This window comes from Catharus ustulatus, chromosome Z (assembly GCF_009819885.2).
Source record: "Catharus ustulatus isolate bCatUst1 chromosome Z, bCatUst1.pri.v2, whole genome shotgun sequence".
Classification (NCBI taxonomy): Eukaryota; Metazoa; Chordata; class Aves; order Passeriformes; family Turdidae; genus Catharus; species Catharus ustulatus.
The window spans coordinates 829627-845610 of NC_046262.2; the positions used below are offsets into that span (position 1 = coordinate 829627).

At 57.9% G+C, this 15984-nt stretch overlaps 1 protein-coding gene across 2 annotated transcripts in view; it reads right to left on the reverse strand.

The window, feature by feature from the left end:
• The window catches only part of MAPK4 (mitogen-activated protein kinase 4), a 60298-nt gene extending 45046 nt beyond the window's left edge, over nt 1-15252 (reverse strand). The window contains exon 1 of one of the 2 annotated variants that reach the window (XM_033085836.1): nt 15198-15252. The gene's annotated coding sequence lies outside the window, so the exon portion shown is untranslated. Of the gene's footprint in view, nt 1-14945; nt 15084-15197 lie in introns of those variants that run through there. The other variant, XM_033085837.2, reaches the window with a different exon arrangement.
• Between the last annotated feature and the right edge of the window lie 732 nt (nt 15253-15984).

Sequence of the window (15984 nt, forward strand, 5' to 3'; positions counted from 1 at the left end):
TTATTGTCTCTGAGGAGCCTGCACGAGGAATTTGCCCCAAAGGAGGTATGTGCAGCATGTGCCAGCAAGGCAGAGATGGCAGAGCTCCTCCAACCCTCCATGGGCCCCAGAGATAGGTATCTCTGGAGAGAGAGCCTCTCTAAACACTGCGCTGGGATCTCACAAAAGCGCTGCTCTGTGCCTCCCCTCTAATCCTCCTGCTCGCTGACAAATCTCACCCGGTTTGTTTGGGGGCTGCAGATCTGCGCGCTCAGCTCGGGCAAGCAACGAGGATGGGCTTTATGGAGAGGGGAAAAAACCTGCGTTGGTCTGCACAAACCATCTGGCAAAAGGTTTCCACCCTCCCTGCTCCCACAGCAGGGCAGGAGACCCTCCACAGCCGTGGAAATCCTGGGAATCCTGCTGGATCTGAGCCAGGCACCAAGACACCACCGAGCAGGGGGGTTGTCCTACCCTGCTCCGCACTGGGGCTGGCACAAGGCAAGAAAGGTCCAAAGCTGCCAGAGAGTGCCCAGAGGAGGGACACGGCGATGGGGAAGGGTCACACGGGGGTGGCTGGGGGCACCTGGCTCGTTCAGGTGGAGGGAGAGCAGGGGCAGCACTGATCTTGTCTCAGTGGTGACAGGGACAGCACCCAGGGAATGGCTGGAGCTGTGCCAGGGAGGTTTGGGTTGGATTTCAGGAAAGGTTTTTCCCCCCAGAGAGTGCTGGGCACAGGGAATGGGCACAGCCCTGAGGCTGCCAGAGCTCCAGGAGAGTTTGGACACTGCTCCAGGGATGGGATTGTTGGGTGTCTGTGCAGGGACAGGAGCTGGGCTGGATGATCCCATGAGTCCCTTCCAATTCAGATTATTCCATGACTCCACCGAGGCCACCAAGCAGAGCCAGCACTGAGCTCAGGGAGCCCTGCAACCCACCCAGCCAAGGCTGCCCAGGCCTTGGGGAGAGCCAGCAGCACCTCCAGCAGCGTGCCCAGGGCCAGCAGGGCACCGGCAGCTCCAAGGGGTTTGGCCCCTGCTCAGCCAGACCTTGGGAAGGAGCCTCTCCTGGGAATATCCGCCCTGGGATGTGCCTCTCTCCCAGCCTTCCCAGCCCAAACTGCTCAGCCAGCTTTCCACACGTCCAGCCTGCCTGGTGAAGCCTCCCAGCGCTCAGCATCCCAAAATCCGCCTTTTCCTCCCCAGGGAGAGGGGCTATCCCACACCTGCAAACAGGGAATAACACCACACCACACCACAAAGCTCCCCTCATCCACCCTGCTGTATAAAATAATCCCTGCTGCTTTAAAGCTGCCCAGTAATTTTGGGAGAGCCGTGGGATGCCAGCAGAGCCGAGGGACAGTGACAAAACCGTGCTGGCGTTGTCACAGAAAACACAGGGCACATCCTAGAGAATTAAAACAAAAAACATTGTAAGTCCTGCCCCTCAGACAGGCAAACCAAACCCAAAATGTGACTTTTAGCCACCCACATAACAGACAGGGCTTTGCTGGACCGCTGCTAAAGCTTGCTGTCAGTATAATCACCTACCACTATAATGAGATTACATGGATTAGCTGCATTTTAAGGAAACATCAATGAGCTGGACAGCCTTTCTAGGCAGAGCTGCACAGAATAATACCGGAAAAACCAGGAGGCTATTTTTAGAAAGCATTTCTCCAAATAACCTGGGTGGAGGGAGATCACACGGCAGCAGAGGTGTGTTACTGCAGGCAGGAACGGATGAATGAACGCTGCAGAGGGGAACAGATCCTTCCCTGGCTCCCCCTGGCCCAGCTGCACAAGGAACTCGCTGGGCTGGACCCAAGGCTGCATTCCTGCCGTGCTGAGCTGTGCAGAGGGCTGGAGGGGAGCAGGAGCACAGCACACGCTGTGCTGAGCAGGGAACGCCAGGCCAGGCTGACCCAACCTCTGCCAGGTCCCCTCGGGGCACCTGCGCTCCCACAGAGCTGACAAACCCTCTCCCTGGCTTAGTCACCAGGAGAATGTCCCCAGAACAGTCTGGGATCAGCCCTCACGGCATCCATCACCAGGTGGGACCTGCAGGGTGGGGGGTGTTGGCTCAGCTCTGCTTCCCAGCATCACATTCCCACCCAGCAGATCCCACACTCACCCTGCCACCCTCATTTCCTCCAAGCAGTCCTCAGGGTTTAAGAGGAACTCTCAGGCAATGCGTTTTCATTGCTTTTCGTCCTTGGGGCTCACTCCTAGGAAGAACCCATCCAAAACAAACTGTGCACTTGGTTCTCCAGAGCCCTTTGCTCTTCCTTTCCAGGGTGGATCCAGCCTGGAAGCCTGGGGGAACGGCAGCCTGGATATTCTGCTCCCCATGTTCCATCCAGCCCTAAGCCAGCACCTTCTCCCTCTCGTGAATAAAACCCAATCAGGGATTAAACATCAGAGCAGCACAGCAAAAGGATGGCCCCTACCCAGGCAGCTCACAGCCTGGGATCTTCAGCTCCCACCATGGTGAAGCGACAAAAATAGCCCATTAAAAACTCACTTTAATTGCCTCGCCAGTGGTTTGCACAAACTGCAGCTAATGCTGGAGGTAAAAATGAATTAAAAGCCTTAAATAGAAAATTCTCTTTCATTGCTCCCACTTTACCCTTAAATTTTAATGGGGTCGTGGTGAGGGAGGAAGCATGTCCTGAGCACCAATACCTGCATGGTGTGGATTTCTGGGAATAACACACAAGGACTGTTGGTAAAAACACACAAGAGAGAGACCAGGATGCAGATGGAGAAGGGCCCATATGGAGGCAGGGCAGCATTTTCTGGGACAAACCTCCTGGTCATGGCTCCTGCAGAAAAGCACAGCCCAGCTCAGCGCAGGCGCTGGGATGGAGCTGAGAAGGGCTGGGGGCTGCAGGGGGAAATGAGCCCATCCAAAACCCCAAAGCCTCCAACCCATTCCCAGAAAGGTCTGAGAGAACCGACTGAGAATGAGAATGATTTGCACAAAAAGGGAGAAACTTCTCTGCAGGGAGGGGAAGACTTAAAAGATGGCCCACAAAGCCCATGGCCCCAGGACATCCCACCAGCTGGATCCACATGGAGCCAGCACTGGTGATCTCTTTTTCTTCTTCTTTCTCTCTCTCTTTTCTTCTTTAATTCATGTCTTTCTTTCTCTCTTCCCTTTCATCCCAACCCCACTGCTGCGTGCTTACACCGGGAGATCAAGGACCAGCACACCAATTTCCATGCCAAGGGTGTAATCCACTAAAAATCCCTGGGAGCTCTTGTTGCTCCTTCCAGCCTGTGAATCCTGGGTGCTCCCTCACCCCTCGGGGTGGGACATCACACCCAGCACTAAGCTCAGGAGGAGCAATCCTCCAGCATCACACTCTGGGTGAGGAAAAAGGCTGGAGAGGAGGTGAGCAGAGGGCTCAGAGCCCCCACAGCACAACTGGGGGCTTGCTGGTGGGTTGGGTGGTCTGCCCTGCTCCCAGACCTGGTGGCTTAAATCAGGCTTAGGGCACAGCCTCGCTGAGAGCAAGCCAAGCTCAAGCTCTAGACCCCCGGTGCCCAGCATTTATTCAGCTAAATATTGCTCTCAAACATCCCTCCACCAGGATGGAGCACTCTCACGGCCTTAATCCTTCCCTGCACATTTGGCAGCAGCAAAACCATTTTGCAGAAGGAATGGTGCCAAGGAAACCTGGCTGAGGGGTTTGGTTTGTAAGTCCCAGAGACTCACACTTTTCCCCCTCCCCGTTTAATCTCTGTTGCTCAAAAAATCCCCCCACGTTTCCAAAGCATTTTGCAGCTCTTACAGCACTTTGCCGGGATAAAGAAAAGCTGGCACACATATTATGGCATTAAAGATTATTTTTGCTGTCTGAGTAGCAGCAGGCACGTGAGATTTATTCAGATAAAGGAGGTCAGAGTCAGAAACGAGCTTGGATTCCAGGCGAACAACGAGCGTCCCAAACTTTGCTGTGACTTTTTTTCCCCCTGCATTAATCCTGCTCCTGGGATCTGCTGGAACACAGGAACATTTTCACGTCCTCAGGATCCTGCGAGGAGTATTATTGTAATCAGGATTCCCTCCCAGCTACTTCTCTTTTTCCACAACACGCCCTGCCTTTGAAGCAGACAGCAATTAGCTTTCCAGCTCAGAGATAAGGTGATTTTTCTTTTTTAACCTTAGACCCATCTCCAACAGAAGAGATCAGGGAGCGCTCCTAATGACTGGAGGAGACAAAACCTTTCCCAAAAGCAGATCTGCCTCCAAACAGGGAGATCAGGAGGCTGCTGGAGCTCTGTGACCAAGCTCCAGCCTCCAGCTCCCTGCAGCACTCCCACCCTGCTGACCACTCAGGATTTCCCAAAAGTGTCACCCCCAGAGCAGGGCAGGGTGCCCTGTGTCCCTCCTCACGCCCAGCAGGGATTTTGGGAGCAGGTGTGGCCACCTGGGTGGCTTTGTGTCCTTTTCAAACAAGGCTGGGAGCCCACAGCCAGGAATATCAAACTGAAAATGTATTTTCTGGCGAACGCAGAGCCCGACGAGACGCCCTTTGTGATTTCCCTGCCCCTAACCCAAGCAGAAAGGAGATGGCTCAGAGATGGCACCGGGCACATCTCCATCCCTTCACAGCCACCACTCACCACCCCAACCTCGTTTTCACCAAACCTCACATTTCCTTGACTCTTCCACCAAAAAGCCCAAAACTGGATCAGCTGTAGAGCAAGCACAGGGAGAAAAACGGGAAAATGAAAATTTTACATTAAAATGTAGCTCACTGAAGTTCAGGATTTGGTGGCACAGTAGTAACTCCAAGATTCCTCTTCCTCATCCCACAGGCATTTCTGCTTCACAAGAGCTCCTTTTTTGGCTCCCTGGCCACCATCCTCTGCTGCCAGCTCTCCCGAGCACGAGGACAGGCCTTGCCTGCTCGCTGCCTCGCTGGGAACACATCGTTATTTCTGATTTACAGCATTTCTGCACCCGTGACCACGCTCAGCCTGGCAGACTGCGCGGAAGGGAACGGGGCTGCTCGCTTCGAGCTCCGGGCAAAGCCTTTCTCAAGTTGATACGGCCTCACATTAAATTAAAAATAAATAAATAAATAAATAGATAGATAAATAAATAAATAAAAAAGGAAAAAAAAAAAAAAAAAAACCCAAAAAACAAACAAAAAATCTATGGAAAAAGGAGAATTCCCCGATAGCAAAAAAACCTGCAGTTCTTAAATTATCTGAAATAGTCTCCTGAGTACAGGTCAGACCCACTGCTTGTAAGAGAAATGCAAACCAGTGACAAGAGTTCCAGAATGGTTTAGGGTGGGAAGAGACTTCAAAGCTCATCCAGTCCCACCCCTGCCATGGCAGGGACACCTTCCACTGTCCCAGGCTGCTCCAATCCCATCCAGCCTGGCTTTGGACACTCCAGGGATGCAGGGGCAGCCACAGCTGCTCTGGGCACCCTGTGCCAGGGCTGCCCACCAGGAGCAACCCAACCCTTCTGGACACCCCTGGGGATGGGGAGAGGAGCCCAGCACCAAACCCAGCCCCGACACTTCAATCCACAATACAGGAATTCCAAGAGAATTTTTTTTTTTTTTTTCCCCTCGTCCCATTCTCCTTGATCTCATTTTAACTGGAGCCGGTCCCAGCTGGATCAGATCCCAAGAAGCCCAGCACCTACCCTCTGTCCTTGCAGTCGTTTTAAGCCAGGACCTATTTCCACACCGGCACTCCCAGCCCTGCCCCCTCGCAGCAGGAAAAAAGGATTTAATTTACCTTTCCCAAAGGTGCTTTGGCTCAGAACCCTCCGTGCCCCACAGCACGGGGCAGGGGGATTTCCAGCCTGGCAGCAAACCTGCATGCCTCCAGAGCTGCTGGAGCACCTGGCTTGGGGCTGGGAACACCCCCAGCTCCTTCCAGAGGGATTGGAGCAGGAGCTGGGTGGGGGGAGCAGCCTCCCAAAGGCTGCCCACGCCTCGCTGCTGCATTCCCCCAGCCCAGCTCGCTCACAGGGATGGAGATGACCTGCTGAGCTTCCTTTGGGAAGGGGTTTCAGGAAGGCTTGGGATGCCTTCAGCGGGAGGCAGCCTGCACTCCAGAATATGAAATTTGATTGGTCTTTTATCTTGGTTTACATGGCTGATTGTTGCAGGTGTATCAGCCACCATGAAATTAATCCTGCTGTAAAATCGGGTGTAGCCAAGAATTAAATTGTGCAAGTAATCCAAACAGCTGGGACGGATGGACACCAACAGGACTCAGCTCAGGGGGATTGTTTGCTGCTCCCTGAATTCAGAGGGGTCCTAACGTGAGGCAAACCGCTTCCCTGGGAGATCACAGGGACCTGGAGTATCCCATCCCTCAGCAGGGAGCACAGCCAGGGCTGGGGGAACAGAAGGTGAAGGGTTGTGGGCGGCAGGTCATGGCAGGCGAGGCCAGGAGGGCTCAAGGGCAGGGCTCAGGACATGGGGACAGGGCTCAGGACACGAGGACAGGGCTCAGGACATGGGGACAGGGCTCAGGACACGAGGGCAGGGCTCAGGACATGAGGACAGAGCTCAGGGCTCAGGACACCAGGACAGGGCTCAGGACACCAGGACAGGGCTCAGGACATGGGGGCAGGGCTCAGGACACCAGGACAGGGCTCAGGACACGAGGACAGGGCTCAGGACACGAGGACAGGGCTCAGGACACGAGGACAGGGCTCAGGACATGGGGACAGGGCTCAGGACATGGGGACAGGGCTCAGGACACGAGGTCAGAGCTCAGGACATGGGGACAGGGCTCAGGACACGAGGGCAGGGCTCAGGACACCAGGACAGGGCTCAGGACATGAGGACAGGGCTCAGGACATGAGGACATGAGGGCAGGGCTCAGGACATGAGGACAGGGCTCAGGACATGAGGACAGGGCTCAGGACACGAGGACAGGGCTCAGGACACCAGGACAGGGCTCAGGACATGAGGACAAGGCTCAGGACATAAGGACAGGGCTCAGAATTCGGGAAACGAGGGCAGGGCTCAGGACACGAGGACGGGGCTCAGGACACGAGGGTAAGGCTCAGAATTGGGGACACCGGGACAGGGCTCAGGACATGAGGACAGGGCTCAGGACACGAGGTCAGGGCTCAGGACACCAGGACAGGGCTCAGGACATGAGGACAGGGCTCAGGACACCAGGACAGGGCTCAGGACATGAGGACAGGGCTCAGGACATGAGGACAGGGCTCAGAATTGGTGACACGAGGACAGGGCTCAGGACACGAGGACAGGGCTCAGGGCTCAGGACACCAGGACAGGGCTCAGGACACCAGGACAGGGCTCAGGACACGAGGACAGGGCTCAGGGCTCAGGACACCAGGACAGGGCTCAGGACACCAGGACAGGGCTCAGGACACGAGGACAGGGCTCAGGACACGAGGACAGGGCTCAGGACATGAGGACAGGGCTCAGGACATGAGGACAGGGCTCAGGACATGAGGAGAGAGCTCAGGACATGAGGACAGGGCTCAGGACACGAGGACAGGGCTCAGGACATGAGGACAGGGCTCAGGACACGAGGACAGGGCTCAGGACTTGAGGACAGGGCTCAGGACACCAGGACAGGGCTCAGAATTGGGGACACGAGGACAGGGCTCAGGACACGAGGGCAGAGCTCAGGACACGAGGGCAGAGCTCAGGACACAAGGGATCAGGGCTCAGGACATGGGGACAGGGCTCAGGACACCAGGACAGGGCTCAGGACACGGGGACAGGGCTCAGGACACGAGGGCAGGGCTCAGGACACGAGGGCAGGGCTCAGGACACGAGGACAGGGCTCAGGACACGAGGGCAGGGCTCTGGACACGAGGACAGGGCTCAGGACACCAGGACAGGGCTCAGGACATGGGGACAGGGCTCAGGACATGGGGACAGTGCTCAGGACACAAGGACAGGGCTCAGGACAGGGGGACAGGGCTCAGGACGCGAGGACAGGGCTCAGGACATGGGGACAGGGCTCAGGACATGGGGACAGGGCTCAGGACATGGGGACAGTGCTCAGGACACGAGGACAGGGCTCAGGACACGAGGACAGGGCTCAGGACATGGGGACAGGGCTCAGGACATGGGGACAGTGCTCAGGACACGAGGACAGGGCTCAGGACACAAGGACAGGGCTCAGGACACGATGGCAGGGCTCAGGACACGGGGACAGGGCTCAGGACATGGGGACAGGGCTCAGGACATGGGGATCAGGGCTCAGGACACGAGGACAGGGCTCAGGACACCAGGACAGGGCTCAGGACACGAGGACAGGGCTCAGGACACCAGGACAGGGCTCAGGACACCAGGACAGGGCTCAGTACATGAGGACAGGGCTCAGGACACCAGGACAGGGCTCAGGACACGAGGGCAGGGCTCAGGACACCAGGACAGGGCTCAGGACACGAGGGCTCAGGGCTCAGGACGCGAGGACAGGGCTCAGGACTTGAGGACAGGGCTCAGGACACAAGGACAGGGCTCAGGACACCAGGACAGGGCTCAGGACACGAGGGCAGGGCTCAGGACACCAGGACAGGGCTCAGGACATGAAGGCAGGGCTCAGGACACGAGGACAGGGCTCAGGACACCAGGACAGGGCTCAGGACACGAGGGCAGGGCTCAGGACACCAGGGCAGGGCTCAGGACACCAGGACAGGGCTCAGGACACCAGGGCAGGGCTCAGGACACCAGGACAGGGCTCAGGACACCAGGGCAGGGCTCAGGACACCAGGACAGGGCTCAGGACACCAGGACAGGGCTCAGAATTGGGGACACCAGGACAGGGCTCAGGACACCAGGGCAGGGCTCAGGACACCAGGACAGGGCTCAGGACACCAGGACAGGGCTCAGGACACCAGGCAGGGCTCAGGACACCAGGGCAGGGCTCAGGACATGGGGACAGGGCTCAGGACATGAGGACAGGGCTCAGAATTGGGGACACGAGGACAGGGCTCAGGACACGAGGGCAGGGCTCAGGACATGAGGACAGGGCTCAGGACACAAGGGCAGGGCTCAGGACACGAGGGCAGGGCTCAGAATTGGGGACACAAGAGCTCAGTGCTCAGGACACCAGGACAGGGCTCAGAATTGGGGACACGAGGCTCTGGGCACAGGTTCCCCGCTCACACCTGGCCGGGGCCAGCTCTGTGCCAAGGAACACAGGGACCCACGGTGGGCACAGCCCCCAGAGCCCCCTGCCCAGCTCCCTGCTCCCCCCTGGCTCCCAGGAACGCCCCAGAAGGGAAGAGCCGGCGGCTCCGGGCTGCGGCAGCGGCGTGGGCTGGCTGCTTCCCACGGAGATGGATGCTGTGTACAATATAGAAACCGAGCCGCCTGTTCCCAGCACAACCACGCCGGCTGCTTTTTAAAGACAGGCTCGGCTCGGGTGGAAAGTGCCGCAGGAATAAGCAGTGTTCACCCCCCCGCAGCCTGCCAGCCAGGGGAGGATTTCAGTGGGGAGATCCGGGAGCTTGTCCCGCTCCTGAGCCAGCCCTGGGCACAGGGAGTGATGGCAAGGTCACCCCAGCACTTTTCAGCTGGGCTGAAATCCTGTAAATCCTGACAGGCAATCCTGCTGGAGAGCCCTGGAAGCAGATCAGTGTTTAATCTCAGCCTGGCACCGGGCAGGGGGAGCACTCCCAGAGCCAAGCCTGGGCACAACCAGCCTGGCTGGGCAGCACCTGGCGAGGTCTGAGGGCTGCTGTGATCACTTGGAAGAGTTCAGCATGCCAAAACAATATCCCACCACGTGGAGTAAGTGATTTCCTTCCTCAGTGGTGCCAGACACTCCAAGACCACAAGCACAGAATTCCACTTTTCTTCGTGCACCTTGCCACCATCCATCACATCCACGCACCCAAATAAAGATGCAAACAACTCATGAATAACCAGAGATACCAGTCCCAGGGAGCACACAAATCTTTGGGGTCAGAAGTCGCTGCTGGCACCAGGAACAGGTCACGTTTCGGCGTTAATTGTCCAGGTCTGCGTGACAAGGATGAGGCCAAAAATGAACTGCCATGCCTAATGCAAGTCGTCTTCTATTATAGTTTCTTTCTGTTTCCGTGCTACTCACAGAAATGGCGAGCCCAAAATAACAGCAGCAGCGTATGACTTTAAAAGGGCAAATTTTTAAAAAGTCCAGAGCAGTCGCTGGCATCAGTGAAAGCCAGGAACCTGCTTAAAGCTCCTTCCAGAGACCCCAAAAGTCACAAACCTGGAAAAGCAGCAGGATTTAAATAATGAAAAAGCCATTCTAGCAAAAATAAGATGTGGAAAAAGCACGGAAACGTGATCTTTCTAGGCACATGAAAGGAGAGAGAAATGGCACTGAAAAAGAAATGTCCAGTGCCGGTGACTGATGGAGACCTCTAAAAGAATCCATTAAATCTGTACAGCCAACAGAATTAATTGAAAAATAAGGCACTTTTTAAGCATGGTAGGAATAGGGAATTAGCTATCTGCCAGATACACTGTCAGGTGCCATCAGTAACACTGGAAGGGAGCGCTGTGCTGAGGAGGGATGGAACCAAAGAAGCCAGGAGGAACCCAGAGGTGAACCAGGTGCACCCCGCTGAGCCAAAGCAAGGCTTTTCCCACCAACCCCCTGTGCTTTAAAAACCCTTATTGACTCCTTAACGACAGAAACCTCAGCATGGCCAAAAGAAAGCATCTTCAGACCGAAAAAACTTAGTGCAGTCACAGTATTTGGGTAAAAGGCAGGGGCAGCAGCAACCTGGCTCCAGCTAGAGCAGCAGGACAGAAATCCCAGGTAAATACACGAACTGGAGAATAAAAATACAATTCCAACCAGCCAGCTGAGTTTCCTGGAATTAGGTCTATTTAGAAGACTTATTATCTATCTGGAGGCATTATTGTTGCCTCCTCACAGTGTTTGCCCACATTCCTCCGGAGCACACAATATCCTGAGGAGGAATCTCACAGCAGGTGTTCCCAACTCCACACACATTAGGTGGGTGCTGAGACAGCCCTGGAGTGAAGAAGCAGCACCCAAGCACCTTCCTCGGGGTTTTTTTGTCACTGCCGGGTCCCATCCCTGACTCCTTCTGGGGGATTGTGTTAAATGTAAATCTCCAGCACTAAAACCCGCAGATGGTTGGTGGGTGGGTGGCCCGAATCACCCCAGAGAGGCCAACAGAGCAGGGTTTGGTGGTTGATACACGGGGCCAGCACAGAGATCTCTGCCAGAGCCAGGGAAGGGTTTGGGATGAGCACGGAGCATCTCCCGAGGGCCAGCACAGCGCTGGTCCCCGAGGGTGTGGTGGGGACACGTCCCCAAAGAGCCAAAAAACCGAGTGGCTGTACCCAAGTGGGCATCTGGGCAAGGCGGCCACATGGCCAGGGTGCCACAAAAGCCAGGCGAGGAGGGGCAGGAGCCCCTGGGGCGAGCAGGTGTCGGGGTGACACTGCGGGCAAGCGGCGGGGTCACCTCTGCGACAAGGACGCGGCGACATCCCTCCTGCCGCGAGTCAGAACTAGATAAATCCAACCTTGAAACGAGATAGCATCTCTCCGGAGCGAGAGCAATTAAATGTTGGCACAAGGTAGGGAGGAAGGGGGCGGGGGGGACTCGCCGTCGCTCGGAGCCATTAACACAAAATTAACGGGATGGTTTTTTAACCCGGGCCTCGGCGCCTGCCAGGAGGATGAGCCGCAAATGCCTCCCTGCAGTTGCATTTCTGCAACACCTCCCACCTGGAAGTTTCAGAAGCATTTTCCTTGCTTGGGAAGAGTCCCGAGTGGTAGGAGAACAGCAGGGTCGTGCTAAAAAAAGCAAAGATCAAGGCGAAAAGTCTGAAAACCAAGGTTTGCAAGCGCCGGGTGAGATTCATCTCGCTTAAATTTAGACCACTCAAGCTCAGATATCCAAATCAGAACCAGCAGCCTGAAAGGCTGGCCTGCATAGGAGGCTTTCCAAAGAGGGAAACAAACCCCATTTGGAGGTGCCTGTCCCCGCAGTTCGGTGGGGACAGCTCAGAACAGACCCTTTCAGACGGCGGAGCAAGGGCAAACAAGCAGCACCCACTCAGGCAGCTCCAGCTGCAAGCGAGCTGGCTCACACGACCTGCAAAGCTGGGAATTTCAGCCCAGATTGCCTTGAACGGTGAGGAGATCCTGCCTTGAAGGGTGAGGAGCGAATCCAGCTCCTGGGAGCAGGTCTAGGAGTAAAGAAGGAACAAACACGACCCTCAGCCTGGAGAGCGTGAGGTGGGTCAGATGTTCCCAGATCAATGCCGTTATTTCCAAACGCGGGTTATTAGATGGGGATTTCAGGTTTTATCAGTCCTCACTGACAGGCTTGGGGTCAGCTGCAGGATGAATCACAGGCATGGACTCGTTTAGGTTGGAAAATCACCCCAGGATCACCAACCATTAACCCTGCATTGATAAACACCCCTCTAACTCATATCCCTAAGTGAGCACACCCTGATGGATCTCCCAAGCACAAGGGGATCAATGGAACAGGGATTATCATGTCCCCTTGCCCCATCCTCTGCTGTAGGGATGGGGAATGCTGGTGCTCACCTGCTGGGTGCGATTTATCCTCAAAATATTAAGTTCAGCTCTAACCCTTGTTCCTGCAATATCCTCATTCCAGTCCTGACCTCCCTTTCCCTGCAATCCTTCGCCCACAGAGCTCCACGGGGTTTGTCACCTCCCACCCGACGGACACCTGTCCAGCCACAACCCGGTCAGTGCACTGCCAGTCTGAGCTGCCACCTCTGATCGTGCCCAAGGGGCTGAAAACCACGTCACTGCGGCCAGAGGCTGGGATCCTGCTCGGAGCAGGAGAGGGAAAAGCACTCCGGCTTGCTGGGAAGTTCCCAGCGCCAGATAGGATTAGTCCTGTCTGATTAACTGTGAGGAGCAAGCAGCACAGAGCTGAGTGCAGACACCCAGAGCCCTCGCAGCAGCCAAGCTCTGTGTGCCCGCTACCAAGGCACAAGAGGGACCCTGGACCCTGCACGTCCCCTCCTGTGGCCCTGATGTCCCCCCAGCTCACAGCCAGAGGTGCCCCAACACATCCAACACCCAGCAGAGGCTGAGTTTGGGATGCACACCAGAGCCTGGGGGATCTCTCCCCTAACCAGCCCCAGGGTGGAGGATTCCTCTGGGACAGCTCGCCAGAGCCACTGCCACACCAGGGTCGGGTTTTCCTCCCCCTTTCTGCTGCTCACACATCGCCACAGCAGCCCGGGAGGGATCTCCCCAGCCAAGCTCACCTTTGCCACAGCCAGGCATGTCCCATGCCACCAGAGCCTGTCACCACCTGCCACCTCCACCCGCGAGTCTGGCTCAGGTGAGAGGAGATGAACCTGACTGAGAGCAAATGCAGCCCGCCTTGGAGAGGGACAGAAGCAATTTTATCTCTCTGGGCAGAGGGAAGGGGCCCACCAGGGATGCTGACAGCGAGTCTGCACGTGGGGACACGGGTGGCACGTGTGGGCACACGCAGGACCCACACACCCACGGGGCACAGAGGGACCCACAGGGGCTGCACAGAGCCACAGGGGATGTGTGGGCACACAGGGCAGGTACAGACCCACGGGGCAGGTACAGATAGATAGACAGAGCTCACAGAGACACTCTGGGGCAGGTACAGACCCACAGGGCAGGTTCAGATAGATAGATAGAGCTCATGGAGACACTTTGGGGCAGGTGCAGACCCACGGGGCAGGTACAGATAAATAGATAGAGCTCATGGAGACACTCTGGGGCAGGTACAGACCCACGGGGCAGGTACAGACCCACAGGGCAGGTACAGATAGATAGATAGAGCTCATGGAAACACTCTGGGGCAGGTGCAGACCCACGGGGCAGGTACAGATAGATAGATAGAGCTCATGGAAACACTCTGGGGCAGGTACAGACCCACAGAACCTGTACAGACCCACGGGGCAGGTACAGATAGATAGATAGAGCTCATGGAAACACTCTGGGGCAGGTACAGACCCACAGAACCTGTACAGACCCACAGGGCACATGCAGATAGATAGATAGAGCTCATGGAAACACTCTGGGGCAGGTACAGACCCACAGGGCAGGTACAGATAGATAGGTAGAGTTCACAGAGACACTCTGGGGCAGGTACAGACCCACGGGGCAGGTTCAGATAGATAGATAGAGTTCACAGAGACACTCTGGGGCAGGTTCAGACCCACGGGGCAGGTTCAGACCCATAGGGCAGGTTCAGACCCACGGGGACCACAGGCACACACAGCATGTGTGGACTGGCAGGGCATATGTGGACACATATGGGGCAAATGGGGTACACACAGACACCCCGGACAGACAGACAGGGCACACACAGACACACAGACAGCCCGGACAGACAGACAAGGCACACAGGGACACACAAACAGCCCGGACAGACAGACAGGGCACACATAGGGGCACACAGCCTGGACAGACAGACAGGGCACACATGGACGCACTGGACAGGCAGACAGGGCACTGAGGGACACACACAGCCTGGACAGACAGACAGGGCACACAGGGATACACGGGCACGGACAGACAGACAGGGCACATGCAGAGACACAGACAGGGCACAGATGGATACACACAGCCTGGACAGACAGGGCACACAGGGCGCACACAGACACACGGGCACGAACAGACAGACAGGGCGCACACGGACACACAGCCTGGACAGACAGACAGGGCACACAGGGACACAAGGGCACAGACACACACAGCCTGGACAGACAGACAGGGCACACAGGGACACAAGGGCACGGACACACACAGCCTGGACAGACAGACAGGGCACACAGGGACACAAGGGCACGGACACACACAGCCTGGACAGACAGACAGGGCGCACACGGACACACGGGCACGAACAGACAGACAGGGCGCACACGGACACACGGACAGGGCGCACACGGGCGCACAGCGCCCGAACAAACCCGCAGGGCACACAAAGACCCACCGAGCCCGTGCGGAACCGCGGAGCAGCAATGCCGGTGTCTCCGCTCGCCCGCGCACGCAGCGAGCCGGCGCTCCCCGGCTCGGAATCCCTCTGCTGCGGGGGAAGGGGCTCCGGGGCACGGGAAGGACGAGGCGACACCGGCACCGCTCCCGGGGACGCTCCCGCGGGCGGTCCCGCCCGGACCCGGACCCGCCCCCCGCCCCCGCCCGGCTGCCCCCGCTCCGGCGGGGCTCGGGGGGCCCCCGCACTCACCGGGGCCGCCGCGCTCGGCTCCGCCATGGCCCGACCGGCACCGGCACCGCGCCCGCCCCGCCTGACGTCACCCCCGGCCCCCGCCGCGCCGGCACCTGCGGGAGGCGGGGCCGGCTCCGCCACCCCCCCAGCCCGGCTCGGACCGCCGGGGCATCCCTCGCCATCCTCGCCAAAAGGCGCTGGAGAGGTCGGCTCCCCGCTCGCCATCCGCGGGAGGGGCCGCCCGGAGGTGTCCCCTCCTCCCTCGCCATCCCTGGGAAAAGCCGCCCCCGCCATCGGGTCCCCCCGCCCCATTGCGGGGAGGAACCGCCCCGGGGGTCCGGGCAGCCCTCGCCATTCACGGGGAAAGCCGCCGGAGGGGGGCGAGCCCCTCTCGCCATCCCGGGGAGGAACCACCCAGGGGTTCGTCCGGTCATCCCTCGCCATCCCCGGGAAAAGCCGCCCCAGGGGTCCGGTCATCCCTCGCCATCCCCGGGGAAAAGCCGCCCCAAGGGTCCGGTCATCCCTCGCCATTCCCGGGAAAAGCCGCCCCAGGGGTCCGCACCCCCGTCGCCATCCCGGGGGAACGGCACGGAGAGGTCCGGTCTCCCTCGCCATCTCCGGGAGGAGCGGCCGAAGGCGATCCTGTCGCCGCGCTCATCCCTGGCCATCCCCGGGGAGGACCCGATGGGTTTGGTCATTCCCCGTTCCCTGGAGACGCCGCCGCTTCTGCCAGAGCCCCCGTGAGGAGCCGAGGGAGGGGGACCCCGCCTGGCCCCCTCCCCAGGGCATCCCTGGCAGCGGAGGG